The 24,157-nt window shown below is 42.9% G+C and overlaps 1 pseudogene; it reads right to left on the minus strand.

Annotated features, from left to right (window-relative positions):
* Window positions 1–8,888: 8,888 nt before the first annotated feature.
* The window catches only part of LOC142776217 (exonuclease mut-7 homolog), a 71,307-nt pseudogene continuing 56,038 nt past the window's right edge, over window positions 8,889–24,157 (minus strand).

The following is a 24,157-nucleotide window of genomic DNA, read 5'->3' on the forward strand; positions in this document are numbered from 1 at the left end:
GATTCACTCGACAGGCTGAGGTATGCACGCTACTTCTCGTCAATTGACCTCAAAAGTGGGCATTGGCAAATTGAGGTCGACGAGCGAGATAGAGAAAAAAGGGCTTTTGCAATGCTTGACGGGCTTTATGAATTTAAAGTCTTGCCCTTCAGATTGTGCTCAGCCCCCACAACATTTCAGAGACTAATGGATACCGTTCTGCCAGGCCTTAAGTGGCAGACATGTCTGGTCTATCTGGACGACGTGATTGTTTTTTATAAAAACATTCGAGGAACATCTCAGCAGGCTGCTGTCGGTATTCAGGGCAATAAGGTCTGCCGGCCTGACACTGAATCTCCAGAAGTGTGATTTCGGTTTCAAGGAGCTCAAATTTTTAGGCCGTGTGGTGAGCCGTGAAGGTGTTCGACCTGATCCCGATAACATTGCAGCCGTCAGAAAATTTCCGGTGTCAACAGATAAGAAAGCAGTCAGGCGTTTCCTTGGCCTATTCGCATACTACCGAAGGTTTATTGAACAAGTTCGGAGACCGGGCGGTGTTCTGAAGCATCTGGGCCGTAAGTAAGTATCGTGTCAAGCGTAGAAGAGGGCTCACGTCCGTACAGTATAAAAAAGGTGAAAACCCAGTAGTTGCTTGCGTGGCCGTATTATACGCATACGTCACGAATGGGAGCACCAAGTCCGTTTAGTGCATGACTATGCCGTGTTCCCGGATGGTAGAAACGATTGAGGTTTCATTGTATCTGTATTACTAGATGATTCACAGTTACTCATATTGGTGCCACCATTTTAGCGGCGATACAGTGTACTGGAATATACTATAGCGGGGGAAAACCACGGCGACAACAGCAACGACACGAGAACCAGCATGCCCCATGAATGAACCGAATTACAACGTCATCGCGCACTGCATATCGCGCTGCATATTGATGCGTCCAAATATTTTGCGAAGCCAATTCACACTGTTGCTCGGTCAACAATAATATTTCGCTAGATTTGGCAGTCGCACATTCAATAGATAATTATCGCGGAAATTGCCGCTTATGCACAGCCTGACTCAGCAGTCGCGATTGGTCGCACATTCAGTAGATAATTATCGCGGAAATTGCCACTTATGCACAGCCTGGCTCAGCAGTCGCGATTGGCGCAGAACGGCGCAAATGACGCAGCCCTTTCACCCCTGTTCGCTGCACCGAAAACAGGCGCCAGACCGTCCGACGAATTTTTTATGGTGGACATTCAAGCATCTACGTTCTGAGGACGTTTACAATCATGCTGTTTCAGCAAACAGAAGAGCCATGCAGCACAATGACTTGTTTGTCTCAATCTTGCAAGAAGGTACGTTGCAGATGGTTTTGATACCTACTCCTCATAGGGTACCACCAGCAGTGTGGAATCATCGCATCATCCTTGTGGGCCCGGTGGCATCCACATAGCACGACTGACCTAAAAGATGAGGTCTGAAGCCCCTAATGCCTGATCGAGTGCCGCGGCGACCATTTGCCCACCACACTTTATCTACCTATTTCTACCCTTGAGGTCTTTGGCATTCGTAGGCAACAAAACCAGTCTCAGGCCTCTCCTGCCCACACGAAACCCTATTTTGTAGATGGTGGTCTGACGCCTTCTCGCAACTAACACTTATTTGAAACCGGTGGCCTCCAGCAATTATTACCCAGACCAATAGAATGGCAAAAATCAGATATGCAAGGAATTGGCAGACCTGAGACACGTTCTGTGCGCTTGACCTCAGGTGTCTCTACATGGTTGCAAAATAGACAATGATGAACAATGGGAGGCCATACTGCTAAGCTCTGATCCAGAAGAACAACTCTGAGCCATTCAGCTGGCCAAAAACGACTCCAGGACTTGAGGGCTATTGGCCGCCATTTAGGCAGGGACCCATGCCTCGAACCACTAAACCCCACAGGGTTATTTCATTTAGGGGCGAAGCTCCCTAGGCCATGGGTCGTTCCGTCCTATGCAATTGTAGTAGTAGAACAATGTACCCATAAAGTTAAATCACTTACAAAAGTGCGTAAATCATTATGATGCAAGCCCTTGCTTGAAGTCTTTCTATTTGATAAATTTCAAATTTATGAAATAGAAATAGGCGGAGCAGGCGAGTCCTTGCCGTGACGTGTTTTCAACGCAACTGAAGCGACGCCAGTGTTCGTTCTTGGGACTAATAGCCTGGAAATTCGATTTAAGAGTGTTGGCTTGTGCACAGTTGAGTCTTGCAGCATGTTGCTCAACAATGAAGGAGTAACAACTGCACAGTAGTTAATATAAACTCATTCTGTGGGTGCATGTGTCCTGTTTTCTAGCATCCTTCTCGGTGTTTAATCAGCCACTTCCTGTGTCGAGCTGTGACACTGTTTCCTCAGCACTCGTCTTGTGCGCTTTTTACCAGTGTCCTTTGTGCTTGAGCGGCACGTTGCATGCAAGGAGTTGTTTGCCCTTCTTCGTGAGACTTTCCAATTTCTTGCTATCGCATTTACTGCTTCGCCCTCAGCACGAAAGTTCTTCTTTCACGAGCATTTTTGCAAAATGGGACCATGCGAGCCCACGCCCCAGTGCTGCTTCAGAAATGGAAAGCCTGACAGGTTGACACACCAATTTACTACATTTAGGAAATCCCGATGTCGATGCGCGAGTGCACTGCTCACGAAATTTGAGGATTTTCAAGGATGGCAAAACATTCCAGGACTTTTAGGGGCCTTGGAAAGGCATTTTTCAAATTCAAGGATTTTGAAGGGCCTGTAGGCACCCTGGAACATACCTGCCAAGTTCAAGGATTCTGAATCCGGGAGATTTCTGCAAAGGGGGGGGGGGGAGGGGCACCAACAAAAACCAAGGACAAAGAAACAAACAAACATTACAAAAAACAAAAAGGGGTGGGAGGGGGTTCTCAATTACAAGCGCCAACATCAGCGTTGCAGTCTTATAGTGACTAGGAGTAGCCGAACATATGAGAGTAGAGTTTTTCACTAAGGTGAGAGTCTCAAAAAGATCAACACAACTAGCAAAATCTGTTTCGGTCAAAACGACTCGCGTGTGTCTTCCTGGCACATGTGTGAACGGACGGGACAGTGCAGCTGGCTGCCGCAAAAGCGCGGGTCAAAGCTTTGATCACTACTAGATTTTTTGACAGCAACGCCAAAATGTGTCTGGCCCCTTTTTATTGTGATAGCTTTTATATGGACAGTCCAGGCTGTTTTTTTTTGCCGTCGTCACCGCCGTGATCCTTCACTGTATATGTATACGTATCTATATATACGAACACTCGAATAAAAAAAGCCGCCCACGCTTTGCGCCGGGTTCGTCGGGATGCGCCGATGCCTGCTTATCTCTCGCGTGTACTTTGCCCTATGGATGGGGGGGGGGGGGGTAGGGGGGTAGATGCCTGTGCGCGCACGCTTATCCTTTGGTGGGGGAATCATGTGTGCCTTCGCCTTTCACTGAAACATAAGCATTAGTTGCCAGGCCCACAAAGTAACTTTGGTCGCTGCACAGGCCCCTTTTGCGAAAACAGCGTGCTTTTCATACACAGTGAGGTATAACGACTGGGACACTTAATTTGTACTCATCGGTACCTGTGATCATAGCTAGGCATATTCACTCATGAGTACACTCACTCACACTGTGGGTATGAGTGTGAGTACTGATGAGTGGGAGTAGGAGTGAGTAGAACGTGAGTACTCATCAGTATGAATAAGACTTTCAGTGTGAGAAGAACTGAATATGAATGTGAGTGAGTACTCATGAGTGTGAGTAAGAGTGAGTATAAACGTGAATGGGTATTCTGAGTGTGAGCAGGAGTGAATATGAACGTGAGTGAGTACTCTGAGTGTGAGTAGGTGTGAGTAGGAACGTGAAAGAGTACACTGAGTGTGAGTAGGAGAGAGTATGAACTTGAGTGCGTATTGTGAGTGTGAGTATGAGTGAGTATGAACGTGAGTGAGTGTTGTGAGTGAGTAGGAGTGAGTACGAATTTGAGTGAGTACTCATGAGTGTGAGTAGAATCGAGTTTGAATGGGAGTGAGTACTCATCGTGTCAGTATCCGTGAGTATGAACGTGAGTGAGTATTCATGTGTGTGAGTAGGAATGAGTGTGAGTAGGAGCGAGTAATAACGTGACTACTCTTGAGTTTGAGTAGAAGCAAGTGTGAACGTGAGTGAGTACTTATAATTTTCTTCGTTCAGCGAACTGGGAGCGCAGAGAAAAACACAAAGGACGAAGCGAGGAACCACACAACACTTGTTGTGTGGTTCCTCGCTTCGTCCTTTGTGTTTTTCTCTGCGCTCCCAGTTCGCTGAACGAAGAAAATGAATTACCAACTGGCCCACATTTTGATCCTTTTGAGTACTTATAAGTGTGAGTAGGTAGAAGTGAGTTTGAACATGAGGGAGTACTCATGAATGTGAGTATTCATTAGTATCAATGTGAGTGAGTATTCATGAGTGTGATTAGCAGCGAGTGAGAGCTCATGAGTGTGAGTGTGAGTGAGTGCAGACGTGAGTGAGGGCCTATGATCTTGAGTAGGCGTCAGTACGAAAGTGAGTAACTACGAGTCCTAATTGAGGTGCACGAACAAATGTACGGAGACACCTGGACATGACGCACTGCGTCCAAATGTCTTCCTTTTGTACTTCAATTTTTCATGCACCTCAGTTAAAATGAATTACCAACTCGCCCAGCAGCCCGTTCTTGTCTATGAGTGTGAGTAGCCGTGAGTCCTGAACAATTAGTTTGAGTAGGCGTGAGTATGAACATAACTGTGAGTAGGCGTGAATACGAACATGAGTGAGTACTCATGAGTGCAAGTAGTCATGAGTATGAACATGAGTGAGGGTCTATGAGTGTGAGCTGGCGTGAGTATGAACATGAGTGAGGGCCTACACTGTGAGTAGTCATGAGTACGCAATGAGTGAGTACTCATCAGCGTGAGTAGTCATGAGTATGAACGTTAGTGAGGGCTTAGAGTGCGAGTTGGCGTGAGTTTGAACGTGAGTGGGTACTCATGAGTGTGAGTAGGAGTTAGAATGAACGTCAGCGAGTACTCTGAGTACGAGTACAATACCTGTCACACGTAGCACCATAAGTGCACTTTGAGCGAGTACACTTAGCCCCGAGTGTCATTTGCCCGAAGTCACACAAGCACGTTTAGTGTTACTCACTCTAAAGTACACCTGCCGAAAAGTGCATTCCCTAAGCTCACTTTACAGCGACGGCTGCGATGAAGTGTGTATCCCCGGTACCAGTGGCTTGTACAAAAAGACGCTGTTGCCTAAAGCAGCCCTCATACTATATTTAAACAATTGTCTTTGTTATAATGGATACTGTTATGTATAAAAACAAGTAATAAAATACAACAATAACCTCGCTACTTTCACCATCGGGCTGTTTGCGGCCATGTCTGCTAGGAGGATGCGGCAGCTCATTCACAGCAATGGCTGCACCCGTTGCGTTATTTACTTCCAGGTACACTTGCACATGTGTAGGTGAGTTGTTCTCTGTAGTCATTTAAGATGGCATGTGCCACGGGTCCTACTTCCACGAAGACAGTGTGGTCCGACGATGAGACACAGGGGCAAAAATTAACAAATATACGTTGTGCTGAATTCGTCAATCGCCAGTGCCATCACCTCCAAAGTACACTTCGCTTTCTCGTGTGGCAGTGAACCACCAATATGACACTTTGTGAGCGTAAGTACACTCGCTCAAAGTGCACTTAAGTTGCCACATGTGACAGGGGTATAAGTGAGTATGAACATGAGTGAGTATTCTGCGTGTGAGAAAGAGAGAGTATGAACGTGAGCGAGTACTCATGAGTGTGAGTATAAGTGTGAACGTGTGAATACTCATGAGTGTGAGTATAAGTGTGAACGTGAGTACTTATAGGTATGAGTAGGAGTGAATATGAACGTGAGTGAGTACTCTGCGTTTGAGAAAGAGGAAGTATGAACGTGAGTGAGTACTCATGAGTGTGAGTAGGAGTGAGTATGAACGTGAGTGAGTACTTTCAGTGTGAGAAGGAGTAGGAACTTGAGTGAGTACTCAGAGTGTAAGTAAGAGTACGAATATCCCCACTAATCACTTCCTAATCACTAATCACTTCCTAATCACTTCCTAAGCCCAACAAACATTTGAGTCCTAAGCCATGTTGCATGCTGTCATCCATCCAATTTTAATCTTGCAACAAACTGATATTCTAGATATGCAAACTGTGTGTGTGTGTGTGTGTGTGTGTGTGTGTGTGTGTGTGTGTGTGTGTGTGTGTGTGTGTGTGTGTTTGTGCGTGCGTGTGTGTGTGTGTGTGTGTGTGTGTGTGTGTGTGTGTGTGTGTGTAACTGGTACTCTAAAAAAATAAGCTCTGCAATTTTGATATGCCAAAGGCATATTCCAGTGGGAGACCATCAATTAATGCTAACCAACCAGGGTTCTTCAATGAATATCTAAACCTATGTACATAGGTGTTTTACCATACTGCATTGAACCAAATGTAGCCATTACAGCTCGGACTTTTAACTGCTAGCTTAGCATTTCAAGAGCTTAGCCGCTAGGCTACCACTGCAGGTCACGAAGAAGCTGCATTTCTCGAATAACACATTGACATGGTAGCACCTACATTAGATTGAAATTCGTTTACCTGATGGACAGACACACTTACATGGCTAGCAAAATGGCTAACCAGGACCAGCATTCATCATTTACCTGCTGGGCACAAGGTGGCAGTGGTGTTACCAGCTCAAATAACTGGAGGGAATAGCAAGATAAAAAAAAAGAAGAGAAGGGGAGGGCATAAGGGGGACAAACCATAAGGAGAGTGCATCGAGACCTTAGCATAATGACTCTAGAGTATAAAAATTGAGATATTCACTAGTGGAAAACAGATTTCCATTTATCTTCAATAGCTTAACACAGATCACATAGCCTCAAAGCAGCAGCAGCTTCTTGAAGCAATAAAAATATCACAGGCAAAAGCAGACTCAAGGCCATCTGGTGGGAGCCCTGCTGTATCTATTACTACCAGGCCCTGTGCTGTTAAAAAAGAGCTGAAACGGGTATCTATTTGAAGATTCACTGCATGTGGTTCACAGTCAGCTTTTGTCACATGCTTAGTAAACTCTATACATTCTTCAGACTACATGACTTTTCCTTGTGGATGATTGAGAGGTATGTTACTTTTAATAAAAAATTTCTTTATTAAATAAAATGAATCAAAAGAATGTCCCACAGATTTTGAATTCTCTAATATATTCCTGATTAGCATATACTGTCAGAAAAATACAAACAGCTGTGTATATCCTAGTACTTTTGATCATGCTTCATAACCTACCAAGAAAAAAAAGTAGTGCATTTACATTTCTATAGTCACGGTCCAGTTTACTGTTCTTCGTGGAACATGGAAACTGACGGCCAGAAAACAAGCAGTAGAACCAATCCAAAATGCAAATACCTTTGATTGATATGTGGCGATTTAACGTCCCAAAACCACCATATGATTATGAGAGACGCCGAAATGGAGGGCTCCGGAAATTTTGACCACCTGGGGTTCTTTAACAAGCACCCAAATCTGAGCACACAGGCCTACAACATGCCCCATCGGAAATGCAGCCACCACAGCCGGGATTCAAACCCGCGACCTGTGGGTCAGCAGCCGAGTACTTTAGCCACTAGACCATCGCGGCGGGGCCAAAATGATAATACTGCTTTCACAATTCATGCCGTCTTATAAAATGTAACACCAGCAGTCGCTCTCAGTGTGCACATTAGCATGTATGAAATTGGCACAGCCAACACCAGCTGCATTGTTCAGTGCATAAAAAAAGAAACATATGGTCACACAAACTATTGTGCTCACTATACAGAGCTGTAAATGATCCTACGCAATGAGCAGCTGTGTGCTTGAAACGTACAGCAATGCAGCCCAGCCTGCACCAATTGCTGCTTGCTACCATACACATGCCTCACCACCCTAACCTGAAGCAAGAATTGTTACGGAAGAGTTCGTCACCAAGCACAATGTTGTGCCTGAAACCCCGACAAAAAGCTCAGCAACATACTTTCACAGCAAACAACAGCTGTCCACACTATAACTGGCACCGATTCAATCCACTTTCCATCAATACATCGCAACCCTCCACAACACCCTCATTATGTTGCTGTTCCTAAAACCAAACAAAACAAAAAAACAATTGAGGAGAAACGAGTTTAGCAGTACTAATCATCCAACGAAGCACAAGTGAAAAGAATTTTCTCATAAATTGAAGGTAATGACATGCTAGTCAGCTCTTCCACCCTGAAGAGCTATGACAGATCACACGGCTGATGTGAATTGAAACAATGTGAAAAAATACTTGCAGCTGTTCACATTCAAAATGCATAGCTACCTAATGTTTCTCAAACTGCTTGCATTTATTTTTCACTTATTTGTATGTTTTTGTTTTTATGTTTCCCGTTGCTCCTGTTGCTTAGTGGCACACAGTGGCCGTATTGCTAGCAGAGTCTGCAACTACGCTTCACAAATGACTCTACTCGCAAGATAACTATTCAATGCATTGAATGCTGCACATTCACAAAATACTGGAAGGGACTTTTTTATATAATAATTTAGGCTGTAGATAAGAGAACTGTATGAATTTAATGCAAGTGAATGTGAAGATGAATGCTGATGGCAGCAACTAGCCACAAGTTTACAAGCGCTCACTTGGAAGACATGTCATTAAGGAAGAGTTCATAGTTCAACAAAGCATGCCTTTCCTTAAAGCAAGCTTTCATCTTCTAGAATGCAATGAAGGTTGGCCATTTCCTACACGTGCCTATTTCTTAACATCATCCTATACGTAAGCAGCATTGATTTGAGAATAAGAGCAAGAAAAACAGGTCAGTAGTGGAACAGTTTATTTCACATTATGTGCACAAAGTTATAACTGTGGATAGATGAAAGATGCAAATATATGTACCTGGAGAGGAAACTGAGATGGATCTCTCAAACCTGTGAGCCTAGTAGGCAGCTCAAAGGCACGACAAAGGAATGCACCAGGAGTCTACATGTAATCACAGCTACATTCCATCAGAACATCTAGGTGCTAATGAACAATTTTAACTCCCTAAAGACTTCTCAAATAACAACAAAACCATGAGCACCACCAAATTTTGTCACCCCTGTCACACAAACGCACACTGAAAACTTCGTAACATCCACTAGTTTATAGCACTATATATCACAATACTTCCAAGCAGCAACAAACAACTGACCAGCACATTAATGCTTCTGCTCAATGCGTGTTCTCAACAGTTAGGGTGCACATATTGAACACGAAAACTACAGCCTTGAAGGGGTATGCACTTCAATGTTAACAATGTACACAGGCATACTATCTAATGCTTCCCTCTAAAAAAATAGAGAGATGCATTGTCAACTTGAGCCTCCATTAGGCAACTCTAGCAGTCCACCTCTAAACAATGCTGATGACGAGTATTTGTACAATTAATATCAAGTGTATTAATGCAGCAAGAAACTACTGAAGATAATTGTTCATAAGAACAGTGCAAAAAACTTCAGGTTAAAGTAAGGCCCTTCAGACTGTAAGAAAATTGCTGTGTTCACCTAATGCCCCGTCAGAAGGGAAAAAACAAGACAGTGCCTGCAGTGCAGTGCAAATAATGGCAGAATTTCCTCGCACAAAACTATAAGGAATGTTACAATTGATCTACAAATATGTAACACTCCACACTATAAAGAGTTTTTTTTTTCGTGCCGACAACTACATTTAGTGCGCCAACATCATATTGACGCGAAGAACCCAACATCAACACGTACAGCAAAAAATAGAGTGTTCATTTAGCATTCATTCATCATAGGTGAGCTAAGAATTGCTACTAGGGCACAGTATGATCGAAGGGCAGAAGCCTTCACAAATACTCTTAAATTTGTACTCATCAGTGACACTTTGTTCTATTAGCCAAGTGTGTGTGAGAAAAAGTGAAAAGACCCAGCTTTTCATTCATGGCAGCATACAACGCAGCCCAGTAAATAACGAGGCTGCTTTTGTCAATTTTCAGGGTGAGAGGAGGCAAGTATTACTGCACACGCATGATAACAGAATTTTTAGTAAGTTCCATAGCAGCAATTTACATGCAAATCTGAGCTTGCATAATATGAGGAGTATATACACGCTGAACATTTTCTATTAAAAATAAATATTAGAACATAAGAAAAGCAGCGGACTTTACCCCAAAGCAACATACACTGACTTTATTAAACCCATTTCTCTGTCTGACCTGCATGTTTGAATCATGCCAGTCTAGTGTTGGCCAGCCATGCCAACTTAAACAGAAATTTAGATGTTCTTGAGATGTTTCACGTGGAACATACAACACAGAAAATCTAAGGAAAACACAGTCCAATGATTTTGCAGTGGAGTCCTCGCAGTAGCAGGCAAAAAAAATTCTAACGCTTGCCAGTCTTGGTTTTGAAACCATGTGTCCTGGGTACCTGAGATTTATACTTTTGTCGCCTGCGTCGGCGCGGATGAGCTCCTTCCTGAGCATCTTTCGCCTGTTCAAGAAGCTGCTCCATGTTGATGTTTCCATTATCAGCCCTCTTGCAAAGCTCTTCATAAACTTGAAGCAAGCAGAAAGCATCCAATACTGTATGGGAAGAAAAAAAGGTTCACGAGTTAAATTTTTGTAAAACTTTATAGGTGATAGAGTACATACCGTAAATACCCGCGTAAAATACGAGGTTTTTTCCAAATATTAGCGTTCTAAATTTCCGCTTCGTACTATGAGCGGATCCGAACGAAAGCTTGCTCAAAAAACAAAATTGTGCATGAAGTTTTGGTGTCGTAAATGCCGCATGGCTACAGCTCCGTTTTGTCTATGAGTGGCTACGGCTTGGCTTTTTATCTTCACGCCCTCGCGTGTTAAAAGTGAGCACGAGTGCCATTTCTCTCTTTGTTGTTGAGTGTTTTGGGCGCTTGGACAGCGGACGGGCGGACGTGTGTACCTCGTTGTTCTGTGCCTCACTTTGCAAAGGTGCAACATGCCAGGGCACTGAAACCAGTACTCGGCTGCATTCAAAAGAAAGGTCACCGCACCTGCCGAGGAAATTGGCAACAGTGCGGCCGGATGACAGTTTGGAGTCACCGAGGGAAGTGTCCATGGATGGCGACGACAGAAAGAAGCGCTTTTTGCGTGCAGCGGAAATCGAAAAAGCTTTCGTAAACCAAAGAAGGGGGCCTTCCCAGAGATTGAACTCTCACTGACAGAGTTCGTTCGACAGCAGCGAGCAGCGCACTTGCCAGTCAGCATGGAGCTGATGCAGATGAAAGCGAGGAAGCTGGTGAGAGAAAAGGGGATGTTGAGCTCGGACTTCAAAGCCAGCAAGCACAAGTGCCGAGCCGGATTTTCCCTGCGCCGGCGAACCTCCATTTCTCAGAAGCTCCTTGAAGCCTTTGAAAAGCTTCTTATATCATTTCAACGCCATGTGATTACGATGCGCCGCTCGCAGATCTTTCAGCTGGGACAAATGGGCAATGCTGATCAAACGCCACGCTATGCAAATGTATCGTGGACACTTGGGCAAACATCCCAGAGGACCTTGTGCGTCCATCCTTCAAGAAGTGCGGCATCTATAATGCCCTCAATGACACAGAAGACGAGCACCTAATGGACAATTTGTCCAACAAGGAAATGTCCGAGGAAAGCGCAGTTGAAGACGACAGCAATTGATATTGCGGATGTGTGCTCAATAAATGTGTTTTCGGTTATCTTCCTTACATCGTTTTATACGCGGGTACAAATTTTTTTTTCATTTCGCGCCTCTAAAATTTGGCCTCGTATTATATTCGGGTTCGTATTAGATGCAGGTATTTACGGTACTTCCAATGTACTGAGAGACTGGCCCACAATAACTTGCCACTCTCTAGCAAACAAAATAGCAATAATATTAGTGCACTTATCTGAGGGCACTTTAAAGGGGCACTGAAATTAATTTTCAAGCTCGAGGTATGCTTACCGAGCAATCAAATGAAGATATTTTTGATCAATATGGAATCACATTTTTCACCTGAATGTTATTCTACTGTGACACATTCAGTGTGGCGCATATCATCCTGAGCGACAATACACTACTAGTGGTGATGTCGATGATCTGAGTGTTTTTAATGTGGTGCCGACCGACGCCGCTGCCTAAAAACGCTCTCACTCTTCAAGCCTAATCTTTGTCACGCCACTTTGAATGATTTCATTGAATTACAAGACACAAGCAACCAAGAAAATTCAGGCAAATGGACAGACCATGACTCGACGAGCGCTCGTCAGTCCATGTGTCGGGAAACAGATGTGAGCTGAAGTTGAGTTGTTGACAACGACATTGACAGTCTTACTGACTGCCCTCAGTTTTCAAGACTTTTCAAGTGTTTTCCAGATTGGTAGACACTCTGAATTATTAACGATGCTAAAAAAGCACCCAAATGACAGCGCTCGAATTTTGCACTACAGAGTATGGGCAACGTCAAGTGAATTTTTTTTAAATTATGTTTGGTCGTACGTCACTGAATGGAACAACCCATATTGTCAAGGTCAGCCAATCGCCTGGATGGATATGTAATCATGAAATAGATTTCATGTTCAAGAAATGGAATAAAAAAAGAAAAAGGCTACAGTTATGCAAACTGAACTAGAAAACCTAATTCTCTGTTTGACTTGCATGTTTGGATCATGCCAGTCTAGTGTGGCCAGCCAGGTCAATTAAACAGAAAAGTAGATGGTCTTGAATCAAAGGTCCTGCAATCAATATATACTCACCAGCATATATAATCTGAGACAGTCTCAGTGGCCTGTTTTCCCAATCTGAGCATTGTTCATTCTTGTTCAGTGGAAGACCCAGAAGTGTATGGGTCAACTCTGACAAACCCTTGTATCCAGGCACTTTGGGCACCTTGGGTTCCATCAAGGATGGCCAATCACATCGTAACTAAATGGGAATTAAGGAGCAAGTTGAAGCAACAGCACTGGTATGCCTTTGCTTCCCAATACAAATAAGTGAAACTAACATTATTAAAATTATTATTATCATGATTTCCGAGAGATGGTTTAGTGGAGTTCTCTGAAAATTTTGATCACATGGAGTCAGTCGAGTATCATAGCCATTAGAGCATCGTGGTGGGTACAAATAACCATAACTAAAGCTAACACAGCTGGTAAAAAGCGAATTACGTGACAGGTCCAGTAGCTCAGATTAGTACTTTCCACAAACATTTCCAATAAAAAGAATATATTAAGCAACCTCTTATAAACACATACCATATCCATTTGCCATAGAATAAGAATCAGTTAAACATCTACAGTAAAAAATGTCTCAACAGTCCTATCAGGCATGAAAATACACACCATCTGTACCCCCGCAAATAGAAAACTCTGCAATCAAGCAACGAGACCATACTGGCTTGCCAAATGTGGATAAAAAAACTTGTGCTCTGCGTGCAGATTTCAGACAACATACCATAAAATGCAACAGTGCTCAGCTAAAACTGTTCACAGTCTAGCTCACGCTTCTGATCTGGGGAAGTTTCTCATGACGGCTTGTCACCATTCACCTAACCAGTCATACAGCTTAGGCTCCTGGATCTAACCAGCTCTCCGTCCGAACTGTTGTCTGCATTTATTGCATTCAAGTTACAATTTCTCGGCAACTGAGCTGGCAGCCACTTGCTTATGGTCACTATACCTGCATTACTTTATACACTGTTCATGTCTTAAAATACCTCTATCATGCCCTAATCTTTCAGCTATTGCCATTATCCACTAATGATAAAGAGAGATGACAAGCAACAGGAATTATACAGATAAAAATATTACACACCCGAAAAATAGCCGAATTTTTTATACCAGAACATGCCACATGTGTGTGTTTTCACACTGTCATCCTCCTCATTGTCTTTGTACTAGAGCCGTTTTACTACACTTGCACCCATTTCAAATCCACACTTATCACAGCTGAAAATAATCTTAACTTTCAGGTTCAGCTGCCAGTCCGATGCAGCCAGGCTTACAGTTCCCGTTAACTGCTCTACCAAACAGCCCAATGGGTCCAAGCCTGGAACCCCCAGAGTAAGAAACCCCCGCTCGTAACACCACCTCCAGTGCAGGAAAGCCCACACCCTACCAAGCTTCCTACTACTGTTTTACTGCGGAAACAAGCCTAGTTGGGCTTTTATGGCACATTCCCTACACTCACGCAGTAAGAAAGCGCTCAACGCCCACCATGGATTTTATGACTATCTAGTGAGCGCTGTTTGCCATTATGTACACTTTTCACCGCCATGAGCACAGAGCATAAGTTGCAGCTTTTAGACATCCTGCAATTCCCCTCCTATTGCCCAAGATGCACCTCAAGAAGGTGGGGGAGAGCTTCTGTTTAATATTGTAGCAACACCCTAGCTGATTTACTAAGGCTCCTGCCCGTACCCACACCTTCGATCCACGATAGTCTTGAATTCTTTTCAGTAAAATAAAAACTCTGGTAAGCTGGTATTGCTTCTTGATAACTTGGGGTGGCGCCGAAAATGCAGGAAACAAAAAGGAGGACGCATGACAACGCACTAAAGTTTATTCAGATAAAACCTTTAAAAGCAGTTAAACCAGATAAACACAAAAGAATCGACATACAAAAGATTAAAGATACAAGCACTCAGTGCAATAAGCTCGCACATTGTTCAAGAAATACTATCTTTGCCTCGTGCACATTAATAGATGGGTGACAAATGCAATATGGCCCCTCTCACCCACTACCGAAAGGCTCTATCTCCCTCTGAGTGCCACCGGTATATTTGTACATCACAGAAATCTTTGCTCATATAAAGGCTTGTAGTTGTCTTCTTTACATTGCTTGCAGTGAAATGCCAGATGCCTGAACAGCCTGCGAATCAAGGAACTGCTGCGCTCCCCAAGACGCACAATGAGGCACCTTCCAGTTTGCCTAGTACATATATGCCTGGGCAAAGGCGTCCTCATATGACCTTTTGCTTGTGTGCAGTTTTCCTTTTTTCGCACCACCCCAAGCCATCACGGACGTTCGAAAGTTCAAGCTGAGAGCTGGAACTTTAGAAACGAACTTTAGAGCTGGAACTGTGCTCTGGCTTTTCACAAGCTGGATAACAGAAATTCATAAATTACCCCACAAGAAACAGACATCGAACTCTGGCAAGAAATGCAATTTCATACTAGTACCCCTGACACATGTGGCAACTTAAGCGCACTTCGAGCGAGTACACTTCGCCACTAGTGTCATTTGCGTGCTGCCACACGCGCAAATGACATGCGCAAGTGACACGACAGCGTGCAAATTTGCAGCGCGCTGCCGCTACGAAGTGCACTTGCATCGTCGCTGCGAAGTACACTTGCCGGCAAATGTGTTACCCAAACTCACTTCACTGCAATGAAGTGTGTAGCCTCGGTACCTGTGGATTGCACAGAAATATGATGCTGCCTAAAGCGGCGCTCATACTATCTTTAAACCATTGTTTTAGTAATAAGGAATACTGCTGTATATTAAAGCAAGTCATAATACAGCAAAAAAGCTCACTACTTTTGCTCTCGAGCACTTTGCGGCCTCGTCCACCTGAAGGATGTGGCAGCACATGCTATGCAATGGCTCCATTCGACGTGTTTACTTCTTTGCACACTTGCACGTGTAGGCGAATCGTTCTCTGGTCATTTACGATGGCACGTGCCACTGGTGCTACTTTCACGAAGACTATGTCGTTTGCCGATGAGACACGGGCTCAAGAATAACAAATATATGTTGCCCTACAAATCCGCCGATTGCCACTGCCATCATTTCCAATGTACACTTCGTTTTCTTGTGCAGCAGCCAAACGCCAAAAAGACGCTTTGTGAGCGCAAGTACACCCGCTCAAAGTGCACTTAAGTTGCCACATGTGAGAGGGGTATAAGACCACTATCACATTGAATTGTAGCTGCTTACTGAAATAAGCCTTTTACTGACACTCTAAGCCTTTTTATTATCCTTCTTGCTAGCCATTATCCTTTCTGCTTTATGCTAGCCAGTAACGCGTGGATCAGCACCTAGCCAGCAGGCAATGGGTCGCAGAAGCTTGCTACGAACCTCTGGCATGGTCGTGCCAAGCACAGAGTAACACTACACTATTCATCACTATTCATGCACAATCTTAAGTATCTAGCTCTTTAGAACAGAATGAAATACATTTTTGTGAATAATAAATCGCAGATATCCCAGCAGACATCAACATCTAGCACCACAGCGAGCTGGTGCAGGAATTTCAACGTGTCATAGCCACCAGTTTCCATTTCTTGCCTCCTTTGGTGGTGTGAAAAAGTAATCTAGTAAATTAGAACAGAAACTACAGTAAACTTGAAGGGACCGCGATCATTTGTTCGTCTCATCATCTTAAGTATCTGGCTCTTTAGAATACAATGTAATAAATTTTTGTGAAAAAGGAATTACAGATATCCCAGCAGACATCAACATCTGGCACCACAGCGACTTCAACGTGTCATAGCCACCAGTTTCCATTTCTTACCCTTTTTGGTGCTGTGGAAAAGTAATCTAGTAAAATACAACACAAACTACAGTAAACTTGAAGGGACCACAATCAATTGTTCGTCTCATCAGAAGTGTCCCCAAAAACCCATATGTTTACATGCCAAGTAAGGCCAAATATGTTGTTTGTAAACCACTGAATTAAGTGTACTTTTTTTAATGGGGAGGAAAAGAACAAGAAAGTGCATTTATTGGCTCAGCCTGATAAAAACTGTGCTTTCAAGCAGAGTATTTTGACTAATCTAACTTATACTTTTGGTGGTGTGGAAAAGTAATCTAGTAAAATACCACAAAAACTACAGTAAACGTGAAGGAACCACGATAATTTTTTTGTCTTATCTGAAGTGCCCCCCAAAACAAATAAGCTATAAGCTAACATGCAAAGTAAACCCAAATATATTGCTTAAAAAATACTGAATTAAGTGTACTTATAATGGGGAGGAAAGGAATAAGAAAGAGCATTTATTTGCTAAGCCTGCTAAAAACCTTTCTTTCAAGCAGAGTATTTAGAGTAATCTAACTGCTCCTCGATTTCATGGGTTTGAAATAAATGTGCTCATGAGTAAATTACTATCACATTTTGACAATAAAGGTGTAGCAAAACCGTACTTTGATGGGTTAGAAAAAAGAAAAAGGGAGAGACAAGCACAATTTTCCTTTAAAGAATGGAAGATTTATTCTTTTAGATGTTCACCTTCTGAGGGGTTGTTTAATACCCGTGCCACACGGGCAGAAAAAATGGCATTTACCTCCTAATGCCTTCAGATCAAATGTCATTTGCCAAAATGTCATTCGTCACTTAATGCCATCGCCAGAACTCATTCAACTGAAAAATGCGTACTCTCAACAGCACAGCTGATGAAGTAATTGTACAAAACGACATTTGATTCGACTAGAAGAAAACTTTTTGCGTATTTTATTTACACTAATCACTTAAACTTATCCTTAAAAACTTATCTTCAGCTGGTAGACACTGTAAAATACATGCGACAGGCTTCATTTTTTTTTTTTTTAAGCTGTGGATATGACTAGCTTTGGCTTCAGTTGCTACACGGTCAGTTGCAACGTCGTAAAACAAAGTAACGAACGAAATCTAACGGAAGCGTAATATGCTTATTTATACATTTATTTATTATCTGATGTGTATGAAGCTTGTAAGCGCTTGTTAATTTTTTTATTGCTGCTCACCCAATGCTCACGAGGAAGGTGCTGCAATCGAAATCATCAAGTCAAATGTCATTTGCTTTGGGTGTGTAGCAGCGCTGCCGAAAAAAATTTCATTCGGGAGCTGAATGCCTTCGCTAACGAATGTCATTTTCTAGGCCCGTGTGGCACAGGCATTACTGGCTTTCTGGCACTTTGGATACGTCTCCATCGCATATCACTAACTTGACAAAGTCAACATACGCCAAATTGCTTATGAAAGTGTGCAAGCTTTTCTTTAAGGTTCGGATATTTTCTTATTTTCAGCCAGCAGTAACTTTTCCTAAACAACATGCAGCTGAACATCCTCGTTTACATTACTCCCGATCACAAGCCTCGGACGGACGGACGAATGGACGGACGGACACACGCACACACACACACACACACAGAAAAAAAGACCAACGCCGCTATATTTAAAGTGCAAAATGATCTTCCTTTCCCGTGCACTTTCATATCGAAATGGCACATCACAAATTGCTGCATTTAAGTGGGAACAGATACCACACGCACAGCCTCTATGCAAATTTATGCAAACTGACCATAACAAGTGCTCAGGAGCCACTGAGTGACGGCAATAATGCATCTGAGTCCTGTGATGGGAGTGCTAATGCTATATATGTGGTTTCCGTTTCATGTGATTATGATGTACCGACTACCGTACTTACTCGCATAATCAGCCCACTCACATAATAACCCCCCCTTGGTCCTTGAAAAATTGAAAAAAAATTTAATGTATTTGTTCATCATAATTTGGTATGATAGCCATGCCATTGACGATTAAAACGAACCATTATATCTCAAAATGACAATGCAGTAAAAGACAGTTTCGCAATCATGCTAAACAATTCCGAGCAGCGAGAGTACGGATGATGTCAATCAAAATTTTAAAGTAGCACCCTTCGAGACAAAGCGCCCTCAATTGAGAGAAACCTCATTGCTGATAGCGCCACGCAAGCAACGAGGCAGAAAAACAAAGCAAAAACAAAGCGCGCAGCAAAAAACCATGCAAAGGCCATGCAAAGTGCTATCGCACCGACCGCGCCAACGGAGCGTCGTGCCCCCACAAACCTCTACCGCAACGTTTGTGCACCACCATTTGACGCTGAGAGTTTGCTGTGGGGTTGTCATTGTGAACTCAGTAAAGACACCTGCTGTGCAGAGCGTGCTTGGCCGGTATGCTAGCCACATGGCTGTTTACAAAGAGCATGCGCTGGAGCATGGGAACCGAGCGGCTGAACAACACTTCGGCGTCGATCCGTGCGGTTTCGTTATGGGAGAAAACAAAAAGAGCTTCAGGCTACAAAAAAGATTTCTCCTGCATTTCACGGGCCAAAACAAGAAAAGCCACCATGCAAAAGTTTTGCTGTTATAACTCCTGTGACTATTTTAAACTGTGTAGTTAATAGCCCCAACTGTTCTGAAAAAAAGAAGGGGGGGGGGGGATTTCCTTACGGAAGTAAATATGGTATCTTTGTACCCATTATCACTCATTTGTTTGATTTTTTGCCCCACTTTTTTTTGTATTTTCCCCCTGTAGCCAAAGCCAAGCTCTTGTGTTCTGTTCTCTACTGTATTCCTGTTAGGAAACTGAAAAACACGAGGAGAATACGAAAGAACAAATGCTTTTGTTGCTTTCTTTGCTGATAAAGCCGGCCCTTTTTCCACCTACAAGCTAGGGATGGGGGAGATACCAGCTTCCTGCGCTGATATTTCTTTTCCACTTATCTCGCTTCCTCCTTTCACACTGCATTTCTTAGGATTTGCTTTGAGTAATTGTGCCAGGAAGCTTTTTTTTGTTTCCCCTTCTCTTGTTTACTTGAATGCCCCCACCCAGACTATAAATGTTCGTTGTGCAGAAAGTTCCGTCGTGGGTCGCTGTGAAGAGGCCTGTTTTGTGGTTAGTCTTAAGCAGACTTTTTTTGCATTGAGTCTATGGGAAACCAAACAAACACATTCATGTTGTTCGTCTTTAAGGGAGTTCACTGTATTTTGATCTGTACTGTCCCGTTAAGACTGTGCTGTATTTGAATCTGGGCTGAGCAGAGATACTTGAAAAAGTATTCCAGAACACAAACCCCGGCCACAACGGCTTGCTGCAAGCGGCTGCTAAACATGTGCCACAGGCGCACCCATGATTATCGTTCTCTTTTACCTATGATAGGTGTGGTCAAGGCCGCCACTCCCATAAGCCTTAGTTCTAGAAGAAAACATATGTGAAGAAAAAGATGTGGATGCTAGACTATGCCCCAAGTCAATGCGTACAATGCGTACAGAATTGTGTACAAAGCACCTCAAATGGTCAAGATCACACACATACATATATACAGTGACGAAAGTGGCATTTTGAATTTTGGAGCAGGTTACGGAGCAAAAAAAAATAATGCTTTGGAGCAGCCATAAGTGTTTTTGGAGCAGAAAAAAGTGCTAGTTTGAAGGAACTACTGATGTTTTTGGAGCAGATGGCAAAATTTTTCAAACAACTCCTGTAGTGTAAAGCATCATCTAAGTTTCTTATAAATATGAATACTAATCAAATATAATGCACATGCAATAATAACTTGAAGTTGCACAAAACAAATAATTAAGCAGACGAATGGTCAAATAACACGAAGTAAGAAGAGCTACCTATATTTTACCAATACTTGTGGTAGACATCATACAAAAGCAATAAAGCTGAGTGCCAAATTACAAAAGCAGCTATAGGAACCTGCAACTATTAACAAAAGAGCAGTTTAGAATCGGTATGAGTAGTGTATGTTATTTTTATATTTCCCTAAAACAGCCGGTCTTAAAATTTCTAAAGTGAAATAAGCTAAATGAGCTTACTTTAAATGCCAGTTCCTGAGATATAGTAAATGAGTTCAAAGCTGATAAAGTAGTAAATGTAATCAGTGACACATCAAAGTCATCACAGCAGCAGTTAGTAATTATTATAATGCTGAACTGATATCACCCACTATTAAAAATAATATGCTTGTCAGCTATATATATCCACAGTGTTAGTACAAGTCAGGTTGTTTGACTGATTGATATGTGGGGTTGAACGTCCCAAAACCACCATATGATTATGAGAGGCGCCATAGTGGAGAGCTCCGGAAATTTCGACCACCTGGGGTTCTTTATTGTGCACCCAAATCTGAGCACACGGGCCTACAACACTTCCGCCAACATCGAACATGCAGCCGCCGCAGCCTGGATTCGATCCCACGACCTGGAGGTCAGCAGCCGAGTATCTTAGCCACTAGACCACCGCAGCGGGGCCAAGTAGCATTGTCAATACGACAGTATACAGCCAGTGCTCATTTTTCTTTAGGCTTGCAGGATGGTCACGCGATTGAAGTTCACTGTTTTTTGTTTGCAGGTTTGGAGAAGTTACTGACAAAAATCACTGTTCGGAGCAGCACTTCCATCACTGTATATATATATATATATATATATATTTAACCTGAATATTAAGTAATGAAAAACCCTTCAGGATTAGTGAAAAATCCAAACCTATGAACCGCAAACACTGCTATGAACAGCTCAGCCAAATTTTGTAGACAAGTACGAAATGTAGAAAATACAAGTGAAACGCGAAGCTGCCAATCTCTTAAATGCCCTCTACATGCAGAGGCCCATCTTCACTCTTTCAGAAGCAGCTCATGTTGGCTTCATTGCATCATCAGAACAGGTTCCTGCTATTGACTGACAGTGTGCACACATTAAGAGCGACATTTGCATCGGTTGAACTTCTTGCCACAGGGTGTTGCCATGTGTCGACACTGCCTCTATATAACACTAAAATCGCACAGTAGCAACATTAGCACTTATCGAGATCACACAGAAAGTAGCAAATGCATTTCATGATGCACACTCAAGTTCATGACACGAGCTGACATAAGCTTCTTGCGTGTCTGCCATCCCTCACCATTGTAGCTACCAGCACACTAATTGCGACTATAGAAGAAAGTGCTTAAAGCATGTGACAAATCCTTGTAACGCCTCTTGTTCTTAACACACCAGAAAAAAATTTTCAGCAATCGGTTCACAATGCAATGTGCTCGTACTGAGGTAATTTGATGATCACTTTGAAAGGAGGTTAAAGACCTCCTTCACACTGATTCTCAAATAACCTAAGATTACACTACCAAGAAATTGGACAATACCCACTGGGCTCACAAACTGCGAGGCTGATGACAACAATGCAGAGGAAGGTGATCTTTTGATGCTCTTTAAGAGGCCCTGCAACACTTTTTGAGCATAGTCGAAAAATGCTGCCGATCGGTAGTAGAAGCTCTGGACAGCACGCGAGCCAAATATTATAGGGCAGCATGCGGCCTGGACTTCACAATAAATTATCAGTTAGCTAAATATTGCTTTCTCTTCTCTCGACAAATCATGCCATAAGACCAAAAACCACTCATAATAACCCCATCTATCAGCCATTGGCAGATTTGAACATGGCGCGCCCGGTCGTTACAGAAATCGCCGCGGGAAGCCGTCATTTGTCCACGCATGCGCACGGGATCGCAATGAAAAGCCACGTGTTCAAAGAAAAAAAAAGAAGGAAAAAAGTGCTCAAGGTCACGAGGCGCTCATGATGTTTTTTGATTGGTCTTCCCATCCCTCCCCGCTTAGCTTCCAGCGCTTTCTTTGGGACGAGAAAAGAGAGAATGCGAGTGGAGCATTAGACAAATCTTTAACTCCACTCGTACTTGACGGATCCTTAAAATATTTGCAGTGTTGAATTTGTGTGGCAATATCCTAGTGAATTAATTCCATGGTTACTGAAGAAAGTGTTTCAGGGCCCCTTCAGGTTACTTATCGAATTTGCTTCTGCATATAACGCAACCCTATTTGGCTGAGATAATTGCGAGAGCCTCATCTAAAGAATTTTTTTTAATGTAATATCTAAGTAGCATACACTAAACACTTTCCAAGAGCATACCACCCAATGCAGTCGTATTACATGGTATATTGTGCATTTAATGATCTGATATCGGTGCATCCTCACCTTTTCTGCAAAGCTGCACAGGTCCACAATATTCTGAACCTTCCCTTCTGGGAACTTGATGGTCTCAGCCAGCAACTTGAGGTCTTCAGCAATGCCAAAACCTAAACACGAGAAAGTTCAGATACTATAGAAAGGCACAGGCACTACACATGTTCACATTCAATACTATATATTGCTTACCTAGCTTCAGTATTTCATTTGATCCCAACACATCCGTGTACAACTGGCCCCATTGCTCTTCTGACAAGATTTCAGACAACTTCAGCATATCCAAGACAAACACATTGTCCCACACTGCCAACTGGATCAAGGACAGCCTAAGAAAGGTAAGTAGAATGAGTAAGCTTAAACACGCCGCCATAAAGCAGTGAGAACAAGCTTTGCAATATAAAAGGTCATGCCATATTCACTGGGTTACAGAAGCCAGCATTATGTAAGTTTCAATGCTGGTGACAATAAAGTTGTATTCCTCAGTTTCAATGAAGATGACAAAGCACTGCAATAAAATGTTTAACCAGTTCATATGCAAAAACTAATATTGCAGCAGTGGAGCACACAATCACAAGGCAGGACTTTTAAACAGCCGGAGGACCGATGCACCACAGCTGATGACCTCCGCGACTAAACAAATAGCCCCTGTTATGCCCTTGGCAATGTTCTCTGAAGGCAGGGTGAGATCACCAGCTGTCAGACTCAATTACGACCTGAAGTGCATGCACACTGGTGAAGGTTTACCTGCATCCGGCTTTGAGGAAGAAACACTGCACACTTTTAAAGCTGCTTACAACCATATAGCTCAAACCACTGATGAATAATACACACTATTTAATGGCAGTGATAAGAACGCACTGGTCTTCACAGTTGTGATGTTCATTTCAAAGCATTGCTTTCACAGGTTACTGGCAGTTTATGCAAAATTTCAAGATTCCATATTATAAAGCCTGAAAATCCACTTCGCCATACACTTCTTGAGTATATTGACAGTACAAACCTTGCAGGTGTCAGTCCCATAGTTGGCTTCCACACTGCATTAATGCCAACGACAATATACCTCTGCAAAATATACAACACACAAAGACTCAGATGAGCATACCAAACGAAATGAAAGTGCAGATGTTTACCTTAATAATCTCAATGCAATTTTCAAGGCCATCTGCGGTATCCACCATTTCCACATCCCAAAGCTCAAGCCTAAAAGGCAAGTATTTTGAGGGGTCATCTTGATCACGGTAAGAGTTCCAAGACTCTATCAATTCCTGCACCCTAGGAGGAGAAAAATGTATATATGTATATCAGAGAAAGTCTCAACCTGGGTGATGCTGGGCCACGTCTTACTTGTACTATGTCAAACAAATCGGTT

The sequence above is a fragment of the Rhipicephalus microplus genome, chromosome X, assembly GCF_043290135.1.
Source record: "Rhipicephalus microplus isolate Deutch F79 chromosome X, USDA_Rmic, whole genome shotgun sequence".
In the NCBI taxonomy this organism is placed as follows: Eukaryota; Metazoa; Arthropoda; class Arachnida; order Ixodida; family Ixodidae; genus Rhipicephalus; species Rhipicephalus microplus.